The 27,200-nt window shown below is 40.0% G+C and overlaps 1 protein-coding gene across 6 annotated transcripts in view; it reads left to right on the top strand.

Moving 5' to 3' along the window:
* Nucleotides 1–5,452: 5,452 nt before the first annotated feature.
* SLC23A2 (solute carrier family 23 member 2) overlaps nt 5,453–27,200 on the top strand; it is a 104,350-nt gene continuing 82,602 nt past the window's right edge. Inside the window, exons 1-3 of one of the 6 annotated variants that reach the window (XM_072635302.1) lie at nt 5,454–5,626; nt 15,652–15,713; nt 25,413–25,507. The gene's annotated coding sequence lies outside the window, so the exon portion shown is untranslated. Of the gene's footprint in view, nt 5,627–6,879; nt 11,433–15,651; nt 15,714–16,065; nt 25,508–27,200 lie in introns of those variants that run through there. The other 5 variants (XM_072635301.1, XM_072635304.1, XM_072635309.1 and 2 more) reach the window with 5 other exon arrangements.

Below are 27,200 nucleotides of genomic sequence, written 5' to 3'. Positions count from 1 at the left end.
GAAGGGCTTTACTCCTTACCAAAGCTAAAACCTCCACTTGTACAAATGATCCCAGTCCTTTCTGACTCCTCTAACAGATTGTCTTCTCTGCAATCCCTACTCTTTCATTTATTTTCACTCTTTCTCTCTGTTGGTTCATGTCTACAAACATGCTCAAATCTCCTCTATCCTAAAAAAAAAAAAACCAAACCTTACTCGATCCTTCCATCCCAAGTATCATCCTTTGTCTTTTCTGCTCTTTGCAGTTAAACTCCTTGAAAAGACTGTCTATTACAGGTGTCCCTTCCCCTCTCCTTAACCCCTAACAATCTGACTTCCAACCTTATCATTCCACCAAAATTGCTCTCCCCAAATTCACTAATGATCTCTTGGTTGCCATATCCAGTGACTTTTTTCCACTCCTCATTCTCCTTGAGCTCTTTGCAGCCTCTGACACTGCATATCGCTTTCTCCTCCTTGATACTCTCTTCTGTCTAGGTTTTTAGAACACTACTGATTCTTCTCCTTCCTGTCTAAAACACTCCTTCGCTGGATCTTTCTCCAGATCATACATTATAACCATAGATGTTGGCAGGGTTCATTCAGTGCTACGCCCTCTTCTCCCTCTATACTACTTCACTTGGTGATCTCATCAGCTTTGATGGATTTAATTACTATCACTGTGTCAATGATTTTCAAATCTACACATCTTACCCCAGTTTCTCTGGTGATCCCCAATTTCACATCTCCAACTACCTTTCAGGCATCTCAAATTAGATGTCCAGCAGATATCTTAAACTCATTATGATCAAAATGGAATTCATTATCTTCTCTTTGAAATCCTACTCTACTTCTTATCTTGCATATTCACATAAAGGGCAACACCATCCTCTCAGTACTTCAGGCTACCAACCTAGGAGTCATCTTGGATTTGCCACTATCAGCCCCATGTCCACATTGTTGCTAGTTTCTGCTCATTTCATCTTGGCAACATCTTTCAAATATACCCTCTTTTCTCCACTGACAATGCCACCACTCTGGTGCAGGCCCTCATCAGCTCACAAAGGGACCATTGCAATAACCATTTAGTGGTCTGCCTTCTCTGTCCTCCCTTCAGCCACTAAAATGATTTTCCTAAAGCATAGGTCTGATCAAGACACACCTCTACTTAATAAACTTCAGGAGCTTCCTATTCCCCCTAGGAGTAAACACAAAATGCTCTGTTCAGCATCTAAAGTCCTTCATAATGAATGAATGAATGCATAAAAGAGTTCTTACAATGTGTTTCTCATATAAGCAAAACATGTACAAACTCAGACTTGTCCTCAAGAAATTATCTTCTAAGGAGAAACAACACATTTCTTTCGGGGGTTGTTCTCCTGAGCTTTTCATCATTGTGACGAGGTTGAGGGGTGCTGGGGACCCCGAAATACCCACAGTACGGGTCATGCTCAAATGAATTCGACTCAAACCTTCTTAAAGCCAAAGAAAACAAAGTTTATTAAAGATTCGCCATCTTGGGTTGGCTCTTAAGGAGCCTAAGCATTTGTAACACTTGTATTCACAAGTGGGCCAGATAGAATCCCAGCTAGACAGAGTCTGAGCTGAATTCAATCTGAGCGTCTTCATGGAGGCGAGATGGAACTAAATACAGAAAAGACTATAGGAGGGATCTGGGGGGTGTGGTCTGGTAGTCCAGGGTGATGGGAGGAAGGGTCTAGGGAGGGTCCTGAGGAGAAGTAGGATCAAAGGTGGGAAACACCTGGTAGAGATATCAGACAATGGAGTGTCTGAGTGGGAAGCAGGTGGGGCAATCAAGAGGTAACAGATAATGGCCACAGATTTGAGTATGAAAGACCAGGTTAAGTGGGGAGATTCAAGGAGAATCCAAGGAAGTACCCAGAATCTGAAACTCCATCAGTTGTCTCCAGAAATTCATCTTCCAGTGAGATCAGTTCCAAAACTCACACCTCTTCAGTATGCTTTCCCCCTGGGGCCCTGCACTCTCTCTGACTGGAAAGGGTGAACGGTGGACATTGGAGACCTCCTTCCAGACCCTCCACTTAACTATCTCATAATTCCCTACCTGTCTGCAAGACTGCATGCCCTGGTGCCATTGGGTACCCTCTTCTTTCCCTACCTCAGTTTTAGTGAGCACTTGGCATCCTTTAATTAAGCTGTGAGCTCTTTGAGGGCAAAGACTGCCTTTTGCCTCTCTGTATCCCCAGAATGTAGCCCAGTGCCTGGCACATCATAAGTGCTTAAGAAATGTCTGTTGAGTGATTGACTGAATGACAGTGGAATGGTGGCTAGGAAGGGGTACTTTGATTTGGAGTCACAGGGATAGTGCTTGGATCCATGGGGTTGCCTAACACTCCCTAACACTCCCAGGATGGCCTGGTACTAAATCTATCTACATTTTGCATCTTATCTAAACTTTGTAAGTCCCCTCAGGACCTAGCCTAGCAGCCGCACCTAGCAAATACTTAATCTTTGCTGAATTTAGAAGGGAAGAGAATAAGTATTTATATGGTACCTACAAAGTATAGGACACTATTGCTAAGCTTTCTTAAAAAACAAATATAATCTCATTTGATCATCTGAATTGAATGCTTACAGATGTTACTCACTGATCTGTCATAGATTCCTTAGAGCACTAGACCTGGAGTCCGGAAGACTGGAGTTCAAATCCTCCTCAGATAGATACTTACTATCTGTGTGACTGGGCAAGTCACTTAATCTGGAAGTATTTTGGTTCTGCTTCCTTCCAGGGTCTTTGTGACGGTAAAATGAGGTAATATTCTTAAAGCAGCAGATTGTTAGGCAAATCTTAAAGTGTTATACACAAATACAAGCTATTATGTAAATCTCACCCTAGAATTACTTTTCCATCCACACCTAGTCTTCTCTCTTATACGTTGTGGGTCCAAAGTCTTAGTTCAGTTTTAAGGCCCTAAGACTTTTGGGACATTCTGTATAACTGCTACAGAAACCCAGTATTACTTTAACAAAGGTAAGAAGCCAACTAAAATTATTTTAATATTTTATTATATTGTAAAAATAAAATATTCTAATGATGTACCTATACATATACATTTAAGAAAATAGATGGTTTTTTGCCCACTATCTCCAGAAATTGACATTTTTCCTTCATAAAGAAATATTTTCAAAATTTTTTTGAATGATTGAGTAGGTTTCTGTCTTTTGGGGATCTTTGGAGCTTTGATCATTTATTTCAGTCTTTCAAGTATCTGTGATTTAGTCTCTTTCAGTACTCTCTCCACTAATGCAGATAGCAGTTTCTCTTTCTAATTTTGTCGGTGCTCAGTCATTTCAGTCTCTCTGTGACTCCATTTGGGGTTTTCTTGGCAAAGATACTGGAGTAGTGTGCCTTTTCCTTCTCATTTTACAAATGAGGAAATTGAGGGGAATGAGGTTAAAGTGACTTATCCAGGGTCAAACAAGCTAGTAAGTGTCTCACGCCATGCTGAGTCTTCCTGACTTCAGGCCTTACAGTCTACCCACTTCCCCACTTAGCTGCCTTCCTCTCCTTAATAGTTGATCTTTATTAGTTGCTGCGCCTGAAAAAAATGGTCAACTGGTGGCCAGCCTTCTGATGATGAGTCACTACAAATTTAACTAGTTTGGTCCTAGGATAACAGACTGGGTCTGAACTCTAAGCTTTTCCTCTGACTTGGTAGACCTGCCAGACTCTGCTCTCTGCGGACACTGCCTTTTGGGAACCCAAGGTCACATCAGATCCAGTATAAGCCTAGGAAGGAGATTTCCAGTGCTTCATAAGTTTAAAAAATGATATCCCCCCAAAAAGCCATTGCATTTCCTGTTAGTGATTCATTTTTAATAGGTTATTTGGGAAAAGAAAATTATAGATAACAATTGGTGAGTTTTTCAAAGATATACACCACATCCTTTCTAATTTAAGATTCCCATAATTCTTAGTTCTGCACCACACCCCCTCTAGGCACTCAGCAAATGTGAACTGATAATGTGTGTCCTGACTACAATTCCATGTGTATGGAAGTGCTTCACAAAGGTTTGTAATTCTGATCATGAAAGCTGTTTCTTTCACACATGAAATTTGATCATGGACAATTCCTTACCTCCCTCAAAGGCCTGTTGTGAGAATTAATTAGTCAGTATTGGCCAAGACAGAATCACTTTCAAGATGAAAAGCCCTATGCGAGGGCCAATCATGAAGGGTTTTTTTTAGTGTTCCACACTACAGTACATTCCCACAGTCTACTTTGTCTCTAAGGCAATATAGAGAGGCCGACCTCCCTGGACCATCCTCAAACCTTTTCACTAGGTAACAGGTAGTAAGAATCAACCTTTTTTTGTCCTCTCCCCACCCAGTGGACTCCTAAATCCAACAAATGGCAAGCCCTATTAAAAACCTAGAGAGATCCCTGCCCCTAAAGCATATCATGTTATTGCCAAGCATAGTGAAGAGCCTCCATTACAAATGAAAATTTGGAAAACAAACATTGTGTCCTCATCTGTAAAATGGAAGGTTGGATCGCATGACCATTCTGGCTCTAATCGGTGGCTCCCCGATATCTTGGAGGGGCCGCATGTCTAAAGGGGTACACGGCCGGACTTGGGGTCCGGATCTGCTTGTGAGCCCTGCCTTCCCCACGGACCATGAACAAAGCACTCAGCCCCTCTCAGCCTGATGTCCTCATCTGTAAAATGGGGCCAGCATCACAGGCTCGGTTCGTGTGCCCCGCTCGGTGCCGGCTCCGGGCAGCCTCCGCTGCTGGGACGGCTGCATGGGAGGTGGTCTCTGCCTCCTGTTCGGAGGTAAGAGTCCGGGGGTGGGCGGCTTATTCCAGGGAGCCTTCAGGGCGAAGCCTGGCAGCGCAAGGGCAAGGCGGGCCGGACTGCCCAAGGGGCAGGGGCAGCCCCCTCGGGAGGGGAATTCAGAACTGGGGGAGAGGGGCTGCCATGGGAGCCTGAAGAGAGTTAACTGGGACCAGTTGGAAGAACTGGGGCAGAATCCGTCTCAGCTCCAGCTGTTGGGGTTGGGGGGGCCGGGCTCGGACAAGTGGGGTCCGCGATCGCGCCTCCCTGGCTACTTTCCTTTTCTGAAATGCGGGGTTCCCCTCCCTCGGGGTAGCAGCGTCAGGAGGGGGAAGAGGACAAGGGCCGGAATGGAGGGGAGGAATCTCGGGGCGAAAAGGGCACGAGGGGCACGAGGGGAGGGAGGGGCACGAGGGGTGAAGGTAGCCGCCGGGGGAGGGCAGGGGCGGGGCTGCGGCTGGGGGAGGGCGCTGACGACACTGGGGCGGCGAGAGGGCGCCGCGCGTGCCGGCGCGGGGGGCGGGGGGCGGGGGACGGGGAGCGGGGAGGGGGGTGTGTCGGGGGGGCGGAGGAGAGGGGGCGGGGGCGGAGGAGGCCGCGGCGGCGGCGGCGGCGGCGGCAGGGGGAGGGCTGGGGGGTTTGGCTTCCCCGCGGCCTCCCCCGCCTCCTGCCCTCCCCTCGGCGGCGCCATTTTGCAGGCGGCAGCGGCGGCGGCGTCAGGAGGCGGTGGAGGTGGAGCGGGAGCGGCAGCGGGTGGAGGACGACACGCGGCTCCGGCTCCGGCTCCGGCTGAGGCAGAGGCGCGGCCGCCGGCGGCCCGGCCCAGGTGAGAGCGAGCGCGCCGACCCCGGGCGGGGCGGGACCGGACCGCGAGCCGGGCCACCCCGCCTCCGACCCGGGACCCCTCCCTCTCTGCCCCCGCGGGGCCTGCCCCAGCCTCGGGACCTCGGGACCCCGGTGCTCCTCGGCCCGCCCCCCTCCCGCCCTTCCTCCCTCCGCATCCCCGGCTCGCCGGCATTCGGTAAGCGCCTACTATGTGCCGGCGCTGCTGGGCGCCGAGGGTACAAAGGCAGGAGTGGAACAATGCCTGCCCGCAAGGCGCTTAGCCGACGCCCCGTGCCCCGTCCGGCGGGCAGCGGGGCCCCCGGAGCCTTCGCCTTCCGGGGTGCGCATCCGCCCGAACGCATCCTCCCTCCTGCATCCGCATCCTCGGACGCCGGGCCCCCCGCCATGCTTCCCCTCGGATCTTGGCCCCTCTGGCCCCCGGCCCGGGGGTCACGCGCTGGGTGCGCTTGGGACCCTGGAGGTTCTCCCGCTGCCGGGCTCCTGCCCTGGTCCGCATCCCCGGCTCGGGGATCAGGTGCACTTGGGACGCCGAAGCTCCCCCCAAGCGCATCCCCAAGCCTCCGAGGCAGCCGGGGCGCGCAGGCCCCCGCACCCCATCCCCTGGCCCCCCGCCGTGCTGCGGCATGATGCCGTCACCCCCTCCATCCCCCGGCCCTCCCCCGTGGTGTCGGGGCGAGGGGCAGGGTCAGAAGGGATGCCGCATCCCCGGCCACCCCCGTGGCCTTGCCCCGCAGGCGTCCCTCGGCGGCCAGCCCTTGGGATCCTTCACCCCGCTCCCTCCCTGCTCGGCCGTCCCCCGTCTCCTTCCTCCTGCGGGGACTGCCCTCTGGATGCTTCCCCATCTTTGCCGCTCGCTCGTGGTGACGCCTGGCTCCTTGCCCCTTCACGCCTCTTCCACGCGATTTGGAGGCTTTGCCCTCGCTGGGCGCGCTGTCCGCTCCCGCCGCCCTTGGCTTGGGTGGTAACGGGAAACCTCGGCGGCCCAGCGGCCTGGCGCCCCCGACGTGTGTGCGGGCGAGCCCGCGCCCCCCGGCCCCGGCTGCGGGCTCTCTCCCTGCCTGTCGTCCTCTGCTCCGGTGCACCTCCACGGGGGCCCCGGCTTGCGGAGGGGAGATCTGTGACACAGCCTTGTAGGGGTCGAAGCATAAGAGAGAATGGAAGAGGAGGGCGGCTTCCTGGATTTATTTTTCGGGTCTGGAAGGCTGAAACTTCACGTAATTTTGAATGAGAATCTAAGCGTACGCGGCGGATGTCCAGGAAAGACACCTTGACTTCCTTGTTAGGAGACTTGGGCTTCAGGTTTCCGTTACTCACCTTGGGCAGATTGCTTTACCTCCCCCGGGCTCATGGGGCTCATTTGAGGATGGACTGCGGATCTCAAAAATCCCCTCCCCCTGTAAACGTGGAGGCCGAAATGTAGTTTAGTGGGAAGAGATGGTGGAAGACTTGGAGGCCAGATCGTGGTTTGACCTGTACCAGCTGTGACCTTGCCCAGGTCCGAATGGGCCTTGGTTTTCCTCGTTGGTCAAATGTTGTTCATGGACTAGTACTCATTCATAGGGGTTGTTGGGAATATCCAGTAGGATAAATATGTAACGTGTCTTGTAAAGATTCATCTGTGAAGTGGGTCTTTTGTCTTCTGCATTAACCCATAGGTGCCAAATAAAAGCTCTTTCTCCTTGTTTCTTAGAAGCCTCACTTATCCATAATTTTTTGGGTATACCACACATGACTAATGTGGGAAATTCTGGATTGTGTGGTGAAGTGTAAAATAGATAAATTTACATGGAGGAAAATAACCTGTAAGAATTTTTTTTGAGCCTTGTGTGTTTCCAGTAGATATTGAGAGCCTGGTGCATTTGCAATAGAGACTTTGTTTTATTCTCACAGTATTGTGATGGAGGGGATCAGATATCATTATTGTTTTACAATTCGATTTAACAAACATATTAAGCACATTACAGGCTGGATATACAAAGACAAAAATAGACAACCATCCATGCCCTAAAGGAACTTAGGAAATTTACCTAAGCTCACGCAGCTAGTCAGTTCTAGAAACTTGGGGCCTTCACTCAAGTTTTTTCACTGGTCCAAGGTATAATGATTTTTGGTTAACTTACCCTATCAGATCATTGGTATTTTTTAGATGCCATGAGCAGGCACAAAGCACTTGTACCAAGTCTTGACAGAGCTATTGTTTAGAATAAAAGCATGTCAAGAAAGTTTTGTCTACTTATAGACCCTAAGAAATGAAAGCAGTCCTCTTCAATAGTCCTGACAGTTGCCATCTAACTTGTATTTGAACATTTCCAATTATGGAGGAACTGGTTATATAGCCCATTTCAGTTTTGGGCAGCTTAACTGTCAGTTCTTTAGATTGAGCTGAAATCTGCCTCCCTATAATTTCCATCCAGTGCAGCAAATTATTCTTTTTGGAACTGTACAGAATAACCCTTTGAATATTTGAGCATAGCAGTCACGTAACCTCTAAGTGTAATCAGGATTAAAAATGTGTCTAGTTTCTTCAGGATTTCTCATATACCATGATTTCCAAACATGCCTTAAAAAGTGACACCTAGAATGAATACAGTATTCGATGTGTGGTTTGACCAGTTGAGGCTTCTTTGTTGTGGACAGTGAACCTCTTTTAAAATAGCTTAAGATCTTATTAACTTGGTAACTGACTATTGGGGTCAGTGTTCCAAACAATTTTCTCTGCCAAAACTGGGACCAATTTCTTCTAATACCTTGCAATTCCTAATCAAGTTTCTCTGCCTGGCGCCTGTGAGGATTTTTAAAATAGCTATAGTAGAGACCAAATTGTCATCTTGTGCTTTTCTTTCAAGTCACTTCTAAGCAGTTTAAGTGCTTTCTGACTCTGCCTGATTCATTTAAGTTGAATTTAATTATGTTAGCATTGTTTCAAGAAATTCTTAAAAAAGTTAAAAAATAATAAGGGATTTTGCTTTGCTGTACTCACCCACTACTATCAAGCTCTGTTTCTTGGGGGCAGGGTATGCATATGGTTTGTGCAGAAACTGAAATCCTAAATGGTAACTGGATCCTGTTATCATTTTCTTGAAAGATCAGTTTAGGAAACTTGGCTGTCTATACAGATGATTTAATCTTGCTATTGATTGAGTTGAAAGTAATAGCTCAAGTTTTTATGGTACCTTTCAGAATCCTTTCATATAATTTCTCATTTTAGCCTTACAGGTTTTATTACAAAAATGATATTTTAGAATGGCAACATGGTTTGATAGATGGGATGGATTTGGAATCAGGAGGACTTGGTAAAGTTCTTTCTTCATATTCATTTAGACAAGTCATTTAACCTTTCAGTACCTCTGTGAATTCTGTATACCTGTGAGTAAGTAGCCACACTGGGAGTTCTCCATTCCATCAAAATCACAAGTGTGGATCCTATCCCATTTCCACTTCCCCTGCATATACGTATTAGATAGTTCTAATTCTTCTGAAGTCTGTTACCAAACTCTCTTTTCCTTCCTCAACTTCCAAAAGGGGGGAAAAGTTTTCATATGTTTGAGTTCCTCCCAAAACGACTCACGTTCATTTTCATTCTGTTTGTTTCTCTAGTGCCTCTCAGTTCTAAAAGTCAGATCTCTGGTATTGTACATTCTTGTGCTATTACAATATAACCAATTCATATTTTTTAGCTGTAATTTACATATCTCTGTATATTTAATTCTTTATTGTTTACATTTAACTCCCTCTTTGCTTTTCCTCCTTAACATTTTTTCCCCAGCCATTTCCACATGTCTCAGACTCTGTGCCGCTCTTCCCCCTTGTAAATCTTCTTAGAACTTTTCAAAGTATGGACTTGTTCTTTCCTTGCCTTTATTTCTCTAGATGCTCTTCCTTGGACCTTGGGCATGGCCACTTCTAAAGAAGATCCACCTAGTTTTCTTCTCTTATCTGGGGCTTTACTCTTTTCTGTGTTTATATTTATTTGTATGCCTCTTCATCATTCAGACTGACCATGGTGCTTATAATGGAGAGAGACCTGGCCTTAAAGTCAGTGAGACCTGGGTTCATTAGATTACATTAGACTCATACTGGCTGGGGGACCTTGGACAAGTCACTTATGAGAAGTTTCTGTAGGCAACTCTCCAAGACTGTAGTATTTTTTTCTCCAATTTATTTAGTTTTCCACATTCACTTCCATACGTGTTAATTTTCTCCTCCTCCCCCCTCCCTCCCTACGATGGCATGCAATGCAGTAAGGGTTCTATACTAATATTCCTATTAAACACATTTTCACATTAGTCATGTTGCATAGAAGAATTATAACGAAGTGGAAAAACCATGAGAAAGAAAACAGAACAGAAGAAAAAATAGTCTGCTTCTCTCTGCATTCCAACTCCATAGTTCTTTCTCTGGATGTGGATGGCATATGAGTCCTTTGTAATTGTTTTAGGTTCTTGTATTGCTGAGAAAGGCTATGCCTATCAGAAACAGTCTTCAGTAACTGTGGCTGTTACTGTGTATGATGCTCTCCTGGTTCAGCTGACTTCACTCAACATCAGTTCATATAAACTTTTCCAGGATTTTCTGAAGTCTGCATGCTCATCATTTCTTATAGCACAAAGTATTCCATTACATTCATATACCACAGCTTATTCAGGCATTCCCCAATTGATGGGCATGCCCTTAATTTTCAGTTGTTGGCTGCCACAAAAAGAGCAGCTATAAATATTTTTGTACACGTGGGTCCTTTTCCCATTTTGATGATCTCTTTGGGATATAGCCCTAGAAGCAATATTGCTGGGTCAAAGGGTATGCACATTTTTGTAACCTTTTGGGCATAGTTCCAAATTGCTCTCCAGAATGATTGGATCAGTTCACAGTTCTACCAACAATGAGTTAGTGTTCCAACTCTCCCACATCTCCTCCAACATTTATCATCTTCCTGTTTTGTCATGTTAGCCAATCTGATAGGTGTGATGTGGTACCTCAGAGTTGTTTTGATTTGTATCTCTTTAATCAGTAGTGATTTAGGGCATTTTTATATGACCATAGATAACTTTAATTTCTTCCTCTGAAAACTGCCTGTTCATATCCTTTGACCATTTATCAATTGGGAAATGACTTGTATTTTTATAAATTTGACTCAGTTCTCTATAGTTTAGAAATGAGACCTTTATCAGAAACACTAGTTGTAAAATTTTTTTCAAATTTTCTACTTCTCTCCTAATCCAAGACTAGTTTTAAAGAAAGTGCTTAGATTGGTTGTTGTTATTCATCCTTTTTCAAAGTGATGTCACTGGTGATGCCTTGAGTTGGGTGAAATATTTACTTGCTCATGAATTGGATTTAAGTGAGGCAGAATTGTAAAAAGTCTTGGGTCTCACCCTTTCTTCCAGAGTCATTGAAGTCCAGTGGCAAAACAAAAGTCAAGGCAACTGAAGATGGCCCTGGTTGCAGTGGATACCGTTGGCATCTTTGATGTCTAAGCTCTAACCTTTCCACATCACCTGCTTCCGCAGACTTCCTGGCTGCTGGAACAAATTGTTCTCATCTGCCTGTTCCACTGGGCAAAGTCTTCACATGCTTTGGGTAGACATCTCCCTAACTCACCCACAACTTTGAGGGCTGTTGGTTACCCTCAACCTGGTTTAGCTGTCTGTTGTGAAGATTTTACCAGGGTGTGGCTGTTACACCTGCTACAGCTTCTTGGAGCCATAGGTGAGAGTTGGGCGAATCAGGTGGACATCAAAGGTGGATAAGCAGCCCTGAAAAGGGCTTGTTAAGCCCTCAACCCAGAGGTATGAGTCCTCCTGAATATCCCATGTACCCCAGTGCTAAGATTGGTAGATTCCCTATCGTATTGGAAATCATAGATTCAGTCTGTAGCATCGCCATTCATCCCTAGCCACCTTAGGTTCTCATTAGTTGTTCACCTATCACCAGTGATCTGTAGGCTGTCGTTTTTCTTACTCCTCCTCTGTTGATAGTCTTACTTATTGCCTTCTCCTCTTATGCTCCCAGGTGGCCTTCCCATATTTGAGGCATATGTTTTAAGCCTGGTTTTATTTTCTCCTTCATTTTGGGTTCTGGAAACCTATTGGGCTGCAACTGCTTTCCCTCTATTGTGTCATGCTCTTGAGGAGTTGGATTTTCTTTGGCAGGATTCAATACTAGGTCCTTGTCCCCCATACCTGAAACCCTGCTTTCATGGCTTCTTAAACATCACCTGTGTGGCTTGTCTATGGCAGTTCACTGTACCAGCTAAAACTCTCTCTATTCCTAAGTGAAAGAAGGACCTGTCCTGTCGGGAGCCCTGTCCAAGCACAGTTCTATCTCATTCTTCTATTTCCAAGAATATTCCATTCAACAATCTTTCCTGGGATGTCCCCAAGTCCAGCTGCCATCCCTGCCCATTGTTTGGTTCCTTAAGGGAATCAACATGGCAAAGTTTTACTTGGAGCTCCATGTTACTGATGTCTCCAACTGAAGAGGTTTCTGTAGAGGAGGTGGCTACTCACACTTAGAAGGCAAGTGAATTTTGGTGGAGCACCTCCTTATCTTTGGTGCTATGGAAAGTTTGTCCAGTTTAGAGTTAGGGGACCTGAGTTTGAGTACCGGTTTTGTCACTCAGGTGTAACTTTGGGCAATTCATGTTGCCTCTCCGGGACTCAGTTTCTTCATTTATACTAGATGACTTTCAAGGTCCCTTCCACCTCTAAACCTAGGATTCTAGATCTCTCCATCACAGTTAGTGTCCTTTCTCATTTAATTCTTAAAACCCATGACGTAGTGAGGACAAAAATGATCTCCACTGTATTGGTAGGAAACTTGAGACCCAGAGAATCAAAATGACTTGCTCAAAATTATAAAATTAATAATTGCTCCATGTTTTTTATGGAGGGTCTGCAAACCTTTTCCATGTGTATTATGTCACAAGAGCCTTCTGAAATAAAGGAGAGTAGTAGAGGTCAGCAGGGGTAATGGTGGTGGCAATTAAAAGTGAGGACAGACTTCAAGAAGTAGTGAGTACTTCCTTCTAGATTGTAAGCTATTTGAGGGCAGGGAACCATATTTATGTATGTTTGAATGTAGTTGAGGCTTAATAAGCATTTGTTGTACAACCCTGTGAAAGTAGTCAGGGTAGATTCATCAAATACTAGTAAAACTCACTTCCTCTTTTACAGAGGAGGATGCTAAGGTAGAGCACAGAAAATTTAAGTGAATCATGAGTAGATGGTAGAGTTAACTCCAGCTCAGGTTTCACTTCTCTTTACTATATACAATACAATTTCTGTGACATCATTCAGTGTTTAGAGAAGAATCTAATCCTTCAGGAAGTTTTATTCTCTTTAAAAAGTCACTGCTTTTGTTGAACTGGGTGCTTTACATCTTTGAATTAATATTTGATTTTATCTATGATACCTTCCTCTTTTTAGTCACTGAGTTTTGGGGTAGGTAGTCTATGGGGAAAAATATTGTGATTCTTGTCTATAGGAACTTAATCTACTTTACATATGATGCACAGGCAAATAAAAATTAAATAATATTGTTTATAATAACTGATGCTTTCATAGTTCAAGCATCTGTGATAGCAAGCTTCCTAGAGTTACCATGGTCAGAAAATTCATTGCCTTGTAGCCAGCCTAATAATGATCAACAGTCTTTGACTTAGCTGTTTGGTCCTCAGATAACAGATGTACTTGGTCTATCACCAGCCCTGTCCATATTAAGGAAGGGGAAATGTTTAATATTTTGTCTTTGACCTTTGTTTTCTTCTACTGTATCTCTCCCTTGTTATGGCAGCTCTTTTAGTTTCAGTGATAGCTTCTCTGAGATGACTGCTAGTGTAAGTTAATTCCCAATGGCCCTCATTCCTAAAGAGAGAGTTCTTTGAAGAGGGGGAAAAATATGTTTCTATGTAGGTAGGTATATTACACACCCACACTGAAAAGTAATTCTACAGTATTTTGTTTTTAAAAAGTTTATTGATACAGTTCTGAATATATTTTCATTTGTGTTACCCAGAGAGCCACCCTTGTAACATTAATAAGGTAAATGTAATAAGATAAATAATATTCACCTTATTAAAAATGTTTTTTCATTTCAACAAACATTGAATATCTGTCACATGCAAGACGCTGTTATTGGGGAGTATAAAAATCAGTATGTGCCTTCAAGGAGTTTATGTTCTACTTGAGGATAGAAAGTATGTGCCTATTTACTTCGGTAATTATAAGTTAGGAAGAGGAGAATTTTACTGTGAAATATCATTTACATTTCTTTTAATTCAAGTGAAGATCTATATTTGATTATCATTGCTCTTCGTCTTCTCACAAGAAAGCAATAGTGATCAAAATGAGTTAAAATAACAACCTGATTGTAAGGTCGACTCAGGTTTTACATAGGCAAGCTTTGTGGGAAAAGTCATTCTAGTATTCAAAATAAAATGATATATCTCTTAACTTTATCCTCTCTCCAGACCCGTAAAGCCCCACATTTATTTTTTTCAGATCTCCATCAGGATGTTCAGACTCATCACATTTCAAACTGACCTCACCTGCCTTCAAATCTTGGCATCTCTGTTTTTGTTGATGGTATTGCTGTCCTCTCAGTCACTGTTTTCTTCTGTATCGTCTAGGCACAAAACCTGGGAGGCATTCTTTAATTTTCTCTTTTCTTGCCTACCCTAAAAATTCTTTTTTAAAGAATTGAATTTTTTGTGTGTTTTAAGTTCCAGACTGTCTCCTTCCCTCCAACCCTAGAAGCCACCATTTGTCACAGATATATGTGTGTGTGTTTATGTGTATAAACCATATTATGCATATTTTTATTTATCAGTTCCTTTTCTATAGGTAGATAGCACCTTCATAGGTCCTTTGTAATTAATTTGAATATTTAGAATACTTAGAATAGCTTAGTCATTCACAGTTATTCTTTGAACAATATTTCTGTTACTATGTCCAGTGTTTTCTTGACTCTGCTCATTTCACTCTTCATTATTTCATGCAAGTCTTTCCTTGTTTTTCTAAAATAAGCTTACTCATATTTCTTATAGTGTGGTGGTATACCATCCCAATCACATGGCACAACTGGTTTAGCCATTCCCCAGTTGATGTCCATCACCTCAATTTCCAGTTCATTGCTACCATAAAGAGGGCTGTATACATATTTTGGAACATACAGATTCTTTTCCCTTTTCCCAGATCACCCTTGGAAAACAGACCTGCTAGTCGTATTGCTGCCCTGTGCGTCTTTGAAGCAGCTAGCTGACATTGGACTTGGAGTCAGGAAGGCTTAGCTCAGACCAGCACATTGATTAAGTCACTTAACCTCTCTCAGCCTCATCTCTAAGACTAAGATAATAATGGCACCTTATCTCATAAGGTTGTGGTGAAGTTCAAGGTTTTTGAATAAGAAGGGATATTTTCCATATCCTGTGTTTAGAGTAATCCATTCGAAGGTTTTCCCTTTATTTTCCCCACTTGCTGATATAGTTAGTACTGGTAGAAGCAGACCATATTTTCATGATCTCTCCAAAGAAATACCATTTTCTTTGCTCTTGATTTCACTAGAAAGTAGCTTTGGCTGTTTTCTCTGCTCAGGAAAAATATAATAAAAGCTTTTGGAAGATAGAGATTATCTGATTTCAGAGCCATTTTATGATATTTTTCCTTTTGAATATTATTTGTTCATGATTTCCTTCCCTCTCCTCCCCCTCCCCCCCAGCACTATGAGGGATGGTTGAGCAGATTATGTAGGAAGCTTAAGGCTCTTCTAGTGACTAGTCATTTGGGGAATTTAAGATACTGGATAAAAATCAGCCTGCAAAGGCACTCTGATGGAAAAGTGATTTATTTAGGCCCCTTCCATTATAGGAATTAGGATTGAATTGACAAGTGAATATTAGGATTTCATTGAAAACCTACGCATATGAAATATTTTATATATAACATCTATAAAAAAATAATGAACTGGAAAGGAAGTGCCAAAAATTAAATGTTGTTTTGTTTTCCTCAGACACTGTGAGAAATAGAAAACTGACAGAAAACTGACAGCTGTGCATCATGATGTAGTGGAAGGTAGGATGAAAATTAATTCCCTGAATCAAAATATTTTTGTTTATCCAAAATGGACAGTTTTATTAATAGAATTTATTCATGAAACTTCACTTACATGTAAATACTACTTATATTTGTACATCTGTTTCATATAAATCTTTTCCCAAAGGTTTAGGTATAAGGCTGTAACTTTTATTATTCAGACTTGAGACTCTTAAGGGAAATTTAAGAGATTAAGAAGTAAATCTATCTTAATTTTTTATTTTTAAAAAGGTGGGTTTTGTCATTTTTCATTGGTTCATTTTTTCAAAGAAAAATAAACTTATAAATATATGTACATTTTACAAATCATACATTTTTATAAACTTTATAAATTTGGAAAGGTTATTTTAAAGAATAAATGTTTATTGACATCTTTTGTTTTATATCATCTATGTTTCCCACTGTATTTTTCTCCTACCTCCTCCTAGAGAGCTATGGAAAGATCTTAACAAAGTTGAATTTTGTAAATGTTTATATTCAAAGTTTTTCTTCTTCCTGGGTTTTTAACACTTAACACAGTCACCACGGTCATACAATAAATACATATTGTGAATATAACTGAGGCATTCTGATTGTTGTTTTGAACCAAAATAACTGTTAATGGATACTCTTGAGCTAATTTTTAACTTTCCAATGAAATTTTCTGAAAAGTCTGGAAGAAGAATGTGGCCTTTAGCTATTGTTTCTCTACTTTTTAAATATACGTCAGGTTCAGTGGTTTCAGAGTGAGAAGTTCTTTTGTTTAATTATGTTGTGTAGCATCAAGAAATGAAAGAATAGCTTTAAAGTTTCTGCATGATTCTAGATCAGGTCTGCACAACCTGTGGCCTGCAAAAGGATTTCAGGTGTCCTGTGAAAAGTAAAGGAAAACATCCTTCGTATGTAGAGGAAATCCTTTGTCGTACTGCAAGTGACCAGCGGGCCATGAGTAGTCTACAGGCCACAGGTTGTTCAGGCCTCTTCTAGCTGATAGCACCTTGTTAGCTGTGAGAGATGGTTTCCCTTTTTTAATTCTTTCTCCAGTCATCTTTAAAATTTCCTGTTTCCTTTTTCTTTTGAGTCTAATGTACCTCTCTACTAGATTCTTTGGGCGTTTTTAAACACTCCTTCATCCAGTTCAGATTAGAGTGAAGTATATGAGATACCCCTAACTTCTACTGGCCATTTTTATCCTCACACCCCTCATTTATGAGAAACAGTAAATTCTTCCTTATATTCCTTTTTTTCCCTACTTTTTTTTTCTTCTCTTAAAACTTTCAGAACAACAAAATACCCCCAGTTTTGGAGTTATCTTTTTAAATTTCTGTGCCCCTTGAAGATAGTGAGATTCTGAAGGGGCACTTATCTTTTCTCCCTCAGATAGAACATAAGAAGTTCTTCATCATTCATCCCCAGTTGCTCAAATATATGCCTTTTTAGGTTTCTCTGGAGTCCTGTGTTTTTGTTTTCAAAATTGCTATTCAGCTTTGGCTTTTTTATATTTGAAAGACCTCTAGTCTGTCAAAGGTCCAGTTATTTCCTCTCCTAGTTATATATTGCAAAGTATGCATTATTCTTCTTCATAAGCCTTTGTGTTTTAGAATATTGTATTCCAAGATTTTCTTTCCTCTCTACAATTTCAGCTTAATCTTGTGTAATAACTGACCTGTGTTTACTTAGTAGTTAAAGTTTTTCTGGCTGTTTGCCATATTTTTTCTTGGAGTTATAAGCTCTGCAGTTTATCTATAATATTCCTGGGGATATTCAGTTTGGGATTTCTTTTGATATGTGACTGATAAATTCTTTTCTATTTTTACTCTGCTTTCTCGTTGTCTTAGATCTGCTGAATGTTTATGACTTCTCAAAGTATGGTATCCAGGCTTTTTTGTTTGATCATAGTTTTTAGGAAATTGATAATTCTTAATTTGCTACTGAGAGTAGAAATCTTAAATCATCCCTCTGTTCTAATCTTTTGACTTTGTTCTGATATTTTTTTGTGGCCTCCAGAAGTTTGAATTCTGTTTGTTTCAGCATAATTTCTGTGGAGTCCGCTACAGGAAGCTTTTCTGCCTTTTGCTCTAAGCTATTCCAGTTTTTTCTCTAGAGCTCTGATGTTATTTTCTATCTCTTGCTTCATTTACAGATACTCTAGAATATTTTGTGGCTATGCTATTTTTTTCCTCTCAGTCCATGCTCATAGTTGCTGTGGAGCTACTGTCCTCCTGGGCTTACTGTTTCTTCTTTGTGATAGGTGCTCAGAGTCCTGTGGACTTTGGATGGGTAGGGGGTGGTGGTCTCCTGAGCATCCTTGTCAGAGTTTTGCAAACTTTCCACCCATTTTTCACTTCCCATAGGTGGAGTGCTCAGTGACTCTGGCTTCTCTTTCCAGAACATTACTTCCTTCCCCTCTAACCCCCTACAATCTCTACACATGCAGGCTTTGGGGCTGCTAACCTATGCTCAGGACACCTGGGAGGACCCATTTGTTAGGGCTATTGGATTATTTTTGATACATTCCTGGGCTGAATAGACAAGTTTACTTTCTCTTTGAGTCTCTTGATCAGGATGTGATCAGGAGCTCTTTTTATATCTTTGCCTTAGTGTATGTAGGACATACATGTTTCCTGTAATCTTCCATATCATTATCTTAACCACAAGCCTGTAAGAACTAGTATTTCTGTACTGTGCTAATCGTCCTCAATGAAAGTGATTTCATGTTCTTTTGCACTCTCTTTGAACCTGTTTCCTATTTTGGGGGGACATTTCTATTCCACGTACACATTATTACTGTGTTTGTTTTTTGGTTATCTCCTCTTAGACTGTAAACTACTTAAGGGCAAGTATTGTGACTTGTTTATATTTTTTATATTGTCTTCCCAGCATTCATTGTTTTGCTTTATTCTTCAGTTTAAATACAAGGTTTAAACCTACTAAGTTTAAAGGTTTAAACTGCACTAAGGCTTTTGGAATACTCTGTATGTATTAAAGTAATATTAAGCCTTTTTATTAAGGATTGATTTTTTTCACTCCATTCCAGTGCTTGGGGAGTATATTTCTGATTTTTTAAAAAAAATTTTACACCTGATCAGATTTATGAATTCAGTTACATTAATAAAACCAATTATGAAGCTCTCTTGAGTGACAGTGTAATGTAATGAAAAGAATGCTAGAGTAGGAGTCAGAGGACTTAAGTTTTAGTCCCAACTTTTCCTGGTTAGCTGAGTAGGATCTTGAGCAAGTTCCATAATTTGGGATGAGTGGCACAGGTCAGGAAGACCTGAGTTCAGATACAGACTCAGATATTACTAGTTGTGTGACCCTGGGCAAGTCACTTGAACTGTTTGTCCATTTTCCTCTACTGCAAATTGTGTTGTTAGCACCTGCCTATGATAGGGATTATTGTGAAGGTCAAATAATTTTTTTTAAAGCTCCTAATACATGGTAGGCACTTAATGTTTCTTTCCTTCTTTTGTTAGCTTTTTTTAGTCCATAGTTTCCCCATATGTAAATGAAGGTCATTGGATTGATTATGGATTCCCAGTCTTGGATGGCAATCCAAATTTGAGTTGCCAAGGGTCTGTAGCATGGTACTCTAAAAAAAAAAAAAAAATCTGTTTCCTAACCTTTTGGTCAAAAAATAGGATGAAGAGTGGGTGGCTTTTTAGGTTGTGTAGGGCTTACTCTGGGACAAAAAAAAGCTGACTTTAAGACAAACTTTTTCTTCAGAAATAGGAGCAGCATTGGTGGTGATATCATTACCACTCTTTCCCTTAGCTTTTGGCATCCTTATAGTTGCCTCCTATGTTGGTTACCAGGGAGGGAAAAATAGGGTACTTGGTTATGGAGTTCTTGCTACATGCATAACCTACTGGTTGAATAGATGTTTTCCATTGTGAAAATTGTTATATGTGAATTAAAAAAATTTTTTTTTAAGAGAAGTGCTTTTCATTTTAGTTCTTAGGTCTTCACATTACAAAGCCTTGTTAGTGTCAAATTTAGAATTGCAAAGAGGAATGAATAGGAATGACTGATTTTTAGGGCCCTTTCAGATAAAAAACTAAGATTTTAAAGCCCTTTTGGAAATACAGTAGCATATTATGTTTATTTTAAAAATTGCGTATTTTCAGTAAATGTTAATTTTATTTCCCACCCATCTCCTGGGGGGGAAACATGTGTAACAATGTAGCATATTATATTTATATAAAAGTAACCTGATATAGAAAAAGCATATCTTGACTTGTCAGTCTGAATTTTTTTCTTCAGTAATTTTCTTCCTCGTGGCCTTATTCAGGATTTCTTGAGGATGATAGGGTATAGATGTGTGTTTGTAATATGTGTATATTATGCTTTGAAGTTAAAATGTGCTAGCTTTAATTTTCTTAGCATGTACTGGCATAGGCTAAGAAAAGCATGGTTAAAGGTTTCCTTAGATTATTTTATCCTTATTGTACATAGTTGATTTAGGCAGGATTTCCTTCCTTTTCAAACTATCCCTGCCCTTCTTAGAAACAATTATTTTGAAGGAATATAGGCCTTCTGTGAATCAGGGAGATAGTCTATCAAAGACTTATTGAGAAACATGTATAGGAATTTTAAAAGATGAGAAGCTTCTATTATCTGATTCATTGGTGGAAGCAATATCCATGTTAATGAAATGACACCAATGAAATTATCCCTTAAGTCACAGATGCCTTTAAAAACTGCGGTGAATGAAACGTGGAAGACGATGCAGAAGGCACAAAGTTGGATTTGTCAGGATGGTGATGATTTTGGGATATTCAGGCCACTTGGTGATGGAAACCAGATTTATGTATGGTATCTCTGAGAACTTTAAAGGTCCTGCATTAATACATTGGTGCACTTAATCAGAAAGTGACATATTTTGCTGCACCTTGTTGCTAGATATCTTGCCATGGCAGTGACCTTCAAAGTTCCTGTTAAGTCTCCATGATTTTATAGCTTTCAGTTTTTTCTTTTGTGCTTTTTGATTGACTTGTCTTCCCTTGGTATCACACTATGGCTGAGTTGGACACGTGTGTGTGTGTGTGTGTGTGTGTGTGTGTGTGTGTGTGTGTGTGTATGTGTTCTCTTTAGATGGGAAATCTTCATTTTTCTTTTTCCTTGCACATGACTACAGTTTGGAGTAGCAATAAATAACAGGTTGTGTGTGTGGGGTGGGTCTGGGGCACTAATTTCACCTGATCTTATTTTTTTTGTCTGAACTTCTGATTTCATTGGTTTTGGGGAACTCCTGGTTTGGAAACTCCTTCCACTGATAATTAAGAGGTGTAGAAACAATTTGTCTATGACTTTGAATCTTATTTGCCTTTATTTATGTATCTAGTATGCATCAGGTGTAGGAATTGAACCTGGGACAAGACTTCTTGACATAATTGTCCTTCATTTACTACTTTGATTTGCTAATTATCTGTTATTATTAATAACACAAATTTGATTCCTATACGCAGAACAGTCTTCTTTCTCCCTATCAATGAGGGCAGCCTGTTTTCTGTTGCCTCCCAGCTGAATTCTGACAAAAACTTAATTAGAATCTCATTGGACTACTCAATCAATTTTTTTCTGCATTCCATTTGTGGAAAGAATAAATTATAAAATGAAGCTAATATGAGATTAATGTGAAGTCTAAAGCACTTAGGTATGAAAAATCAATTTCAAGTATAAGATAGGAGAGGAAAAAAAGTAAAAAATGCACATTTTATGTTATAGCTTTTTTTCTATGTGTTGTAAATATTTTTAAGGTGACAGTTTTTATTCCACATTTTCAAATAAATTTGAAATAGTTTAGTGTGAATTTAGTGTGTATTTCAGAGGAGAAAGTTGAGTGGAAAATTATCCAATACTCTTGAGCTGTATTTCCCTTTAACCATTAACGCAGAATCTTGCTTTGATCAAGGTCATTGGCTTGTTTCCAATATGGTAATTTTTCATATTTCCAAAGGAACACAAATTGAGTTTCCCAACTTAACAGAAGGAGAGACTCAATCATGGAACAAAAGCCCAAAGATACTCAGTTTATTAGCTAATAGAGATTTTTCTTTTTCTTACTCTTTAATTTTAAAGGTAATGTGCTACATATTTCTGTTAAAATAACTTTCTAATTGTTAGTGGATAGTTAGAAGGTCCCCCCACAAAGACTAATCTTGTAAAACTGAAAAGCTTAACATGTGTTCCAGAACTAATTTTCATATAGATCATAGATTTTGACTCACTACTTGTAATTGTTGGTTTATAGATAAAATGAATCTTGGCTACTAATAATCCTTTTCTCTTAAAATATTTTCTATCATCCTTTTGGAATTTTCCTTGACATGTTTTGTTCATTTTTTTTCCTCTGCTGTGCTTCAGTTATAGGATGTTTTCCTTTGTATCTCATTTGTGACTTAGCAGTATTAAAATTTTTATCTTTCATTATTATTATTATTATGCCTGAAAAATGTTTAAATTTAATTTTCAATAACATTTGGGGAAATAAGTAAATAGATGGCCCACTCCTCTTGTAGGCAAGGAATTATGTTTATCTTAGGCTACTCTTAGGAGTTAGGTGTTATATTCTTTACATATCTTTAGATTAGTTAAACCTGTTGAAAATATCCCAACACTTTGTTTAATGTTCTTTCTCAAATATAAAAGGACAGATGCCTAGTTTTTAAAATCTTGGATGAGGAGTATGGAGTTACAGAAGAGTCTGATTAGTGCATTTTATTCTACAGTTCATTCAAGGTAGAATAGTCTTCTTAAATGCTAGAATTGGAGACAGTCAACCTGGGCTTGAATCTGAGCCTCCCTGCTATTTAACTACTTGTCTGACCTTGGGAGAACTACTTAATTTCTCTGGGTTTCAGTTTTCATCTTCTGTAAAGGGAGTAGTTTAGGGTAAGGTCTCATCTAGCTCTAAAACTGTGTAACTGAATCAGAGAGGGTACTTGGATACGTGGTTGTTAATATAGAAATCTGAAAGATGAAAGGCAATGTTAAAGAATGAAATGGAGACGAAGAACATAGAAGTGAGTCAGCATAAAACAAAATGGAAGGTTTTTTTCATCTTTCATACAGAAGATCTCTATGCTGTACTTCCTTTGTCCTAGTCCAAGGACTAGAAGCTGTGGAAAAAAAATGGAGCAATACCAGGAAATCCTGGCCCATAGAAATCATTTTACAGTTATAATCTGTGTTGTTCATCCTGTAGATCTAGAGGCTTTGTTAATATTTTCCTAACCTCATACATGGTGGCCAAATTGTTCTGACAGTCCTTGGTTCTTTGAAGTTTTTGTCTTGAATTTGACACAAATTAAGAATTATGTAAATGGATCATAGTCATAATGAAAGGCTTAGGTAATGCTAGTGATAGGGTCATAATGGTCTATTATTCAGCCCAAGTTCTGTGTTAAGGGATAGACCTTGTAGAGTATCTTGTACTAGACATAGTTTTATTATATAAAATAACCTGCTATTAATTAGAAGTTAGGCATTAATTATCTGTTTTTCCTCTTCTTTCACTTTCATTCAATCATTTGTTAAGCATCTGTATGCAAACACTGTGCTAAACAGTCAACAAACATTTGAGGGCCTGATGGAGGGCATATCCATCATGGAGGATGCAAAAAGACAAGTTTCTCAGCTTTTGAGATGCTTTAACTTATTTTTGTGGGGGGAGGGGAATGTCAAAAAATGTATGTGCGGTAAGAAAGCATTATTACCAAGTAAAGAATAGGACAAGCAAATGATGCTTTTTATTCATAACAGTGATGAGTGACTTGCCCAAGGCCACAGAGCCAAGACCAGAACTGATGTCCCCTAATTTCCAGCGCTTTGCTCTTAAACAATTTGGTTCATTGCTGATAATTCTAGTTTTCCTTCTCTTTATCAGCCTCCTGCCTTGTCTTCTTTCCACTGAGAAAAAATGCTAATAATAGTTTATAATCAGGATTTTGATTTTAATGTTGAGCTTTTTTCAAGTCAGAATAAATTCTCATATTGGCTATGTTGAAAAAGTATCTGTCTCATTTGCATATTGTGTCCATTTATTCATTGTTTCTTTTGATTGTGGTGATCATTGTTGCATTAATCAGATTACCTACTCCTTTCAAAATTACTTGCTTTTATAGTGTTTTAAAATTTTTTTCTCTGGTTCTGATTATTATACTCCACATCAGCTTATACAAGTCTTCCCAATTTTCTCTGAAGCTGTCTCTTTATTTCTTAGAAGCAGTGATGTCAGATTCAAATGGGAATAGGATCCCTGCAGGCCACATACTGATTTAGTTTAGAAAGGCACAAATTAGCAATCTATGTCGTATTTTTATTTATTTCGTTAAATATTTCCCAATTACATTTTAATATGCTTGAGGGTGTACTTCCTGATTTTGATGCCTCTTTCTTATAGCACAATAATATTCCATTATATTTTTATAGCATCATTTATTCAGTCATTCTCCAGGCTCTCCTCCCACCCTCAGTTTTTAGGAATTTGCCTCAACAAAAAGAGCTGCTAGAAATATTTTTGTACTTATGACCTTTTTCCTCTTTCTTTGGGATATAGGCCTGAAAGTGGTTGCTGGGTCAAAGGAAATGTATAGTTAAGTAACTTTTGGGCCATACTTCCAAATTGTACCACTTCACTGCCCAGGTTGAGATATTTAGAAAGTAATCTGAAATGTAGATAAAGCTAGAGAAAGTTCACACGAACGTTGAGATTATTGAATATTGATTGTCCCAGAATGTTGGGCTGAACCCCTAAAATGAAATCTCTTTTAAAGGAAAAAATACATAGGCATTTACAGGGAAACAATGCTCATTATTGCGTGGACTCAGGTTTATATAATGCATTCAAGAGGAAAAATACTGCCTATGTTTGGACCAGTAAGCTACTTTGATTGCCTAGTAGTTAATGTTTAATAGAGTGCTTTACATACATTATTACATTTGATATAACCACTGTAAAGAAGGTGCAGTTAGCCCCATTTTACAGGTGAGGAACCTGAGACCCAGCAGTGAGGTGACTTGCCCAGGGTCCCAGAGCTAGCAATTTTTTTTCTGGAAGCTCAATCATCTTATCATCAAACTCTTCCCTTATTGTAGTCTTATCTCCTTGGGCACATTTGTTATATATATATTATATAGTTATGTATATGTAACATATATATTATATAGTCACTCCTATAACCACACTATTGTTAGCCATACCTCTTGAGTTTTCTCCTCTCTTGGAATGTATTTTACTTTTCTCTTTTCCCAAGGCCAATCAGTCCCATCCTTCCCAAGGCAAGTTCCATCTCCAGTGAAACCTCATGTGCCTGCTCCAGCCCTCATTGATGTTACTACACATGAATCTTTACAGTATTTTGTAGAGCACTTAACCATAAGCTGTCGTGTCAGTCTTTTGAAATTGTTTCATGTTCATTCATTAAGGTTATTTTCTCATCCAAGTGGATTGTAAACGCTTTGAAGGCAGGAGCTTTGTCATAGACCTCTGCAGCTACTCCAGTACTTTATGTAATACTGCGTTAGGCAGATAGTATGGCTTAACAAATATGCATTGGTTTGATAAGTTTTATTAGAAAATGTAAAAATATATTCTGTTGAGGTAAGAAAATGCCAGAATTGTATTTGCAGCATTATAAATAACAGGTATGTGTGATACATGATGACTAAAAATTTGTGATTTACCATTTATTTTAGTGCCAAGGAATATATTTAATGGTGGCAAGATTAACAACTTCACCTCAGCACCATCCGAACAGCCCATTTTGGATTGATGAACAGCAACAGAAAATGTAGGACCTAGAGTACCTACAGTACCAGGAAAATTGCTTTAGTTTCTTATTATGGTTAACTGCTTTTGAATGGACTTTGAGTGTATTTTACAATTTTGTTTTTTGTTTCATTGTTTATTCTAGTTATGCGCACTTGCACATGCAATTTAAATTCACATTACCTTTTCTTAACCAAATGAATTACGTAAAAATATTTAGATATTCATTTTGGTTACTAGCATTAAGAGAACTAAGTATTTACTAAGTAGGTTGGTTAGTTCCATAACTTATGTAAACTTTGACATTGGTTACAAAATTTACTTAAAAAATTGAGGAAATGGAGTAGTTTTGTGAGTTACCATGAAAAAGATTCCTCAGATTAAACCTTTTTATTTATCATTACCCCAGTATTGAAACGAAAATAGATATTTATAAATTGCTAAAGTTTGGTAAGTTGGAACAGAAAAATTCTTTTTGATAATTTCTATTTCATCCTTACAATGTTTTTAAACTCATGTTTATTAATCCTATAGGACAAATCAAAGTTCTAGAAATGTCAATTTTTGAAATGACAACATTGAAGAGGGTCTACTTACTGTGTCTTACTTTGATCTTTGTTCAAGTTCTGGGTCCCCGTCTTTCATTTGAAGAGTTTCTGACTAATTATATAGAGAATTTCAACTTTTTAATGTGATTGTGTGTGTTATAAATATAGGATGAGGAGTATATGACATGTGGATTTGTGATGATGTGCCTATGTCATTATTCCCCTTCTTTTATGGACAGATGTAATGCACAGTGCACACATGCCACCAAATTACCATTCCCTATGTTAACTAGTGCAATGGAAACACTAATTAGACTTAAGCTTCTCGAAGTCAGACTTGATTAATTAAAAATTGTGCACACATTAATTTATAATATCTGTTGAACAATACAAACATCAGTCTCTCTAGGAACAAACAACTAATCTGATTTCCTAGGACTTCCTATTTATTGGATCTCTTTAACCATTATCTCTTACTGAAGTCAAGGCTCCCCTCACTAGAGCTGGAGGCCATGTGTTTGCCAATGTGGTCTATCTGGCAAGTCAAGTCATTAAGTCAGTGCTGCCTTTGAGTGAACACTACCAGGTGCCAGCACATAGAAGTCCTAATCTAACCAAAGAGCAAGTAGAAGTCTGAGACCTCCTGCTGGGTTCCTCATAGTTCTGGCTATGGATATTATTATATTCAGCTTCTGATTGGTGGCAGGTGACCTAGTTTGTTTACCAATTAATTTTATTAGCACCTTATGACAAGCTAATGATGAGGTGTGAATGGTCCCTTAACAAAGGTTTGTTTTCCACATTTTTCCATGGGTGGTCTGTCCTTTCTCAGGAGTCCATATGTTTTTATCACTTGTTTATGAACAGACATTATACCTGTCTTAATATTGAAAAAGCAAGTTATGAAAAACATCAAAACACCTCACCACAAAATGGTGGTCTATACGAAATGGAATTAATATGTCAAGGCAACGCACCTATTCTCACTACAGCACAATAGAGTTGCATATGTATAATACTTATGTACACTTTGGTTTGACAGTTGGTTTGTTTGGTTTTTTTTGGATACATGTGTATGCCAGTGTGTATACATTTACAAAATCAAGCACTTGGAGAGTTGGACTGATAATTATTTCAGGATGCTCTGATTAACCATTTTTGTTTCTG

Source organism: Notamacropus eugenii, chromosome 1, assembly GCF_028372415.1.
Source record: "Notamacropus eugenii isolate mMacEug1 chromosome 1, mMacEug1.pri_v2, whole genome shotgun sequence".
Lineage (NCBI taxonomy): Eukaryota > Metazoa > Chordata > Mammalia > Diprotodontia > Macropodidae > Notamacropus > Notamacropus eugenii.
Note: the sequence above shows the minus strand (reverse complement) of the source record. Positions and strands in the feature narration are given on the sequence as shown.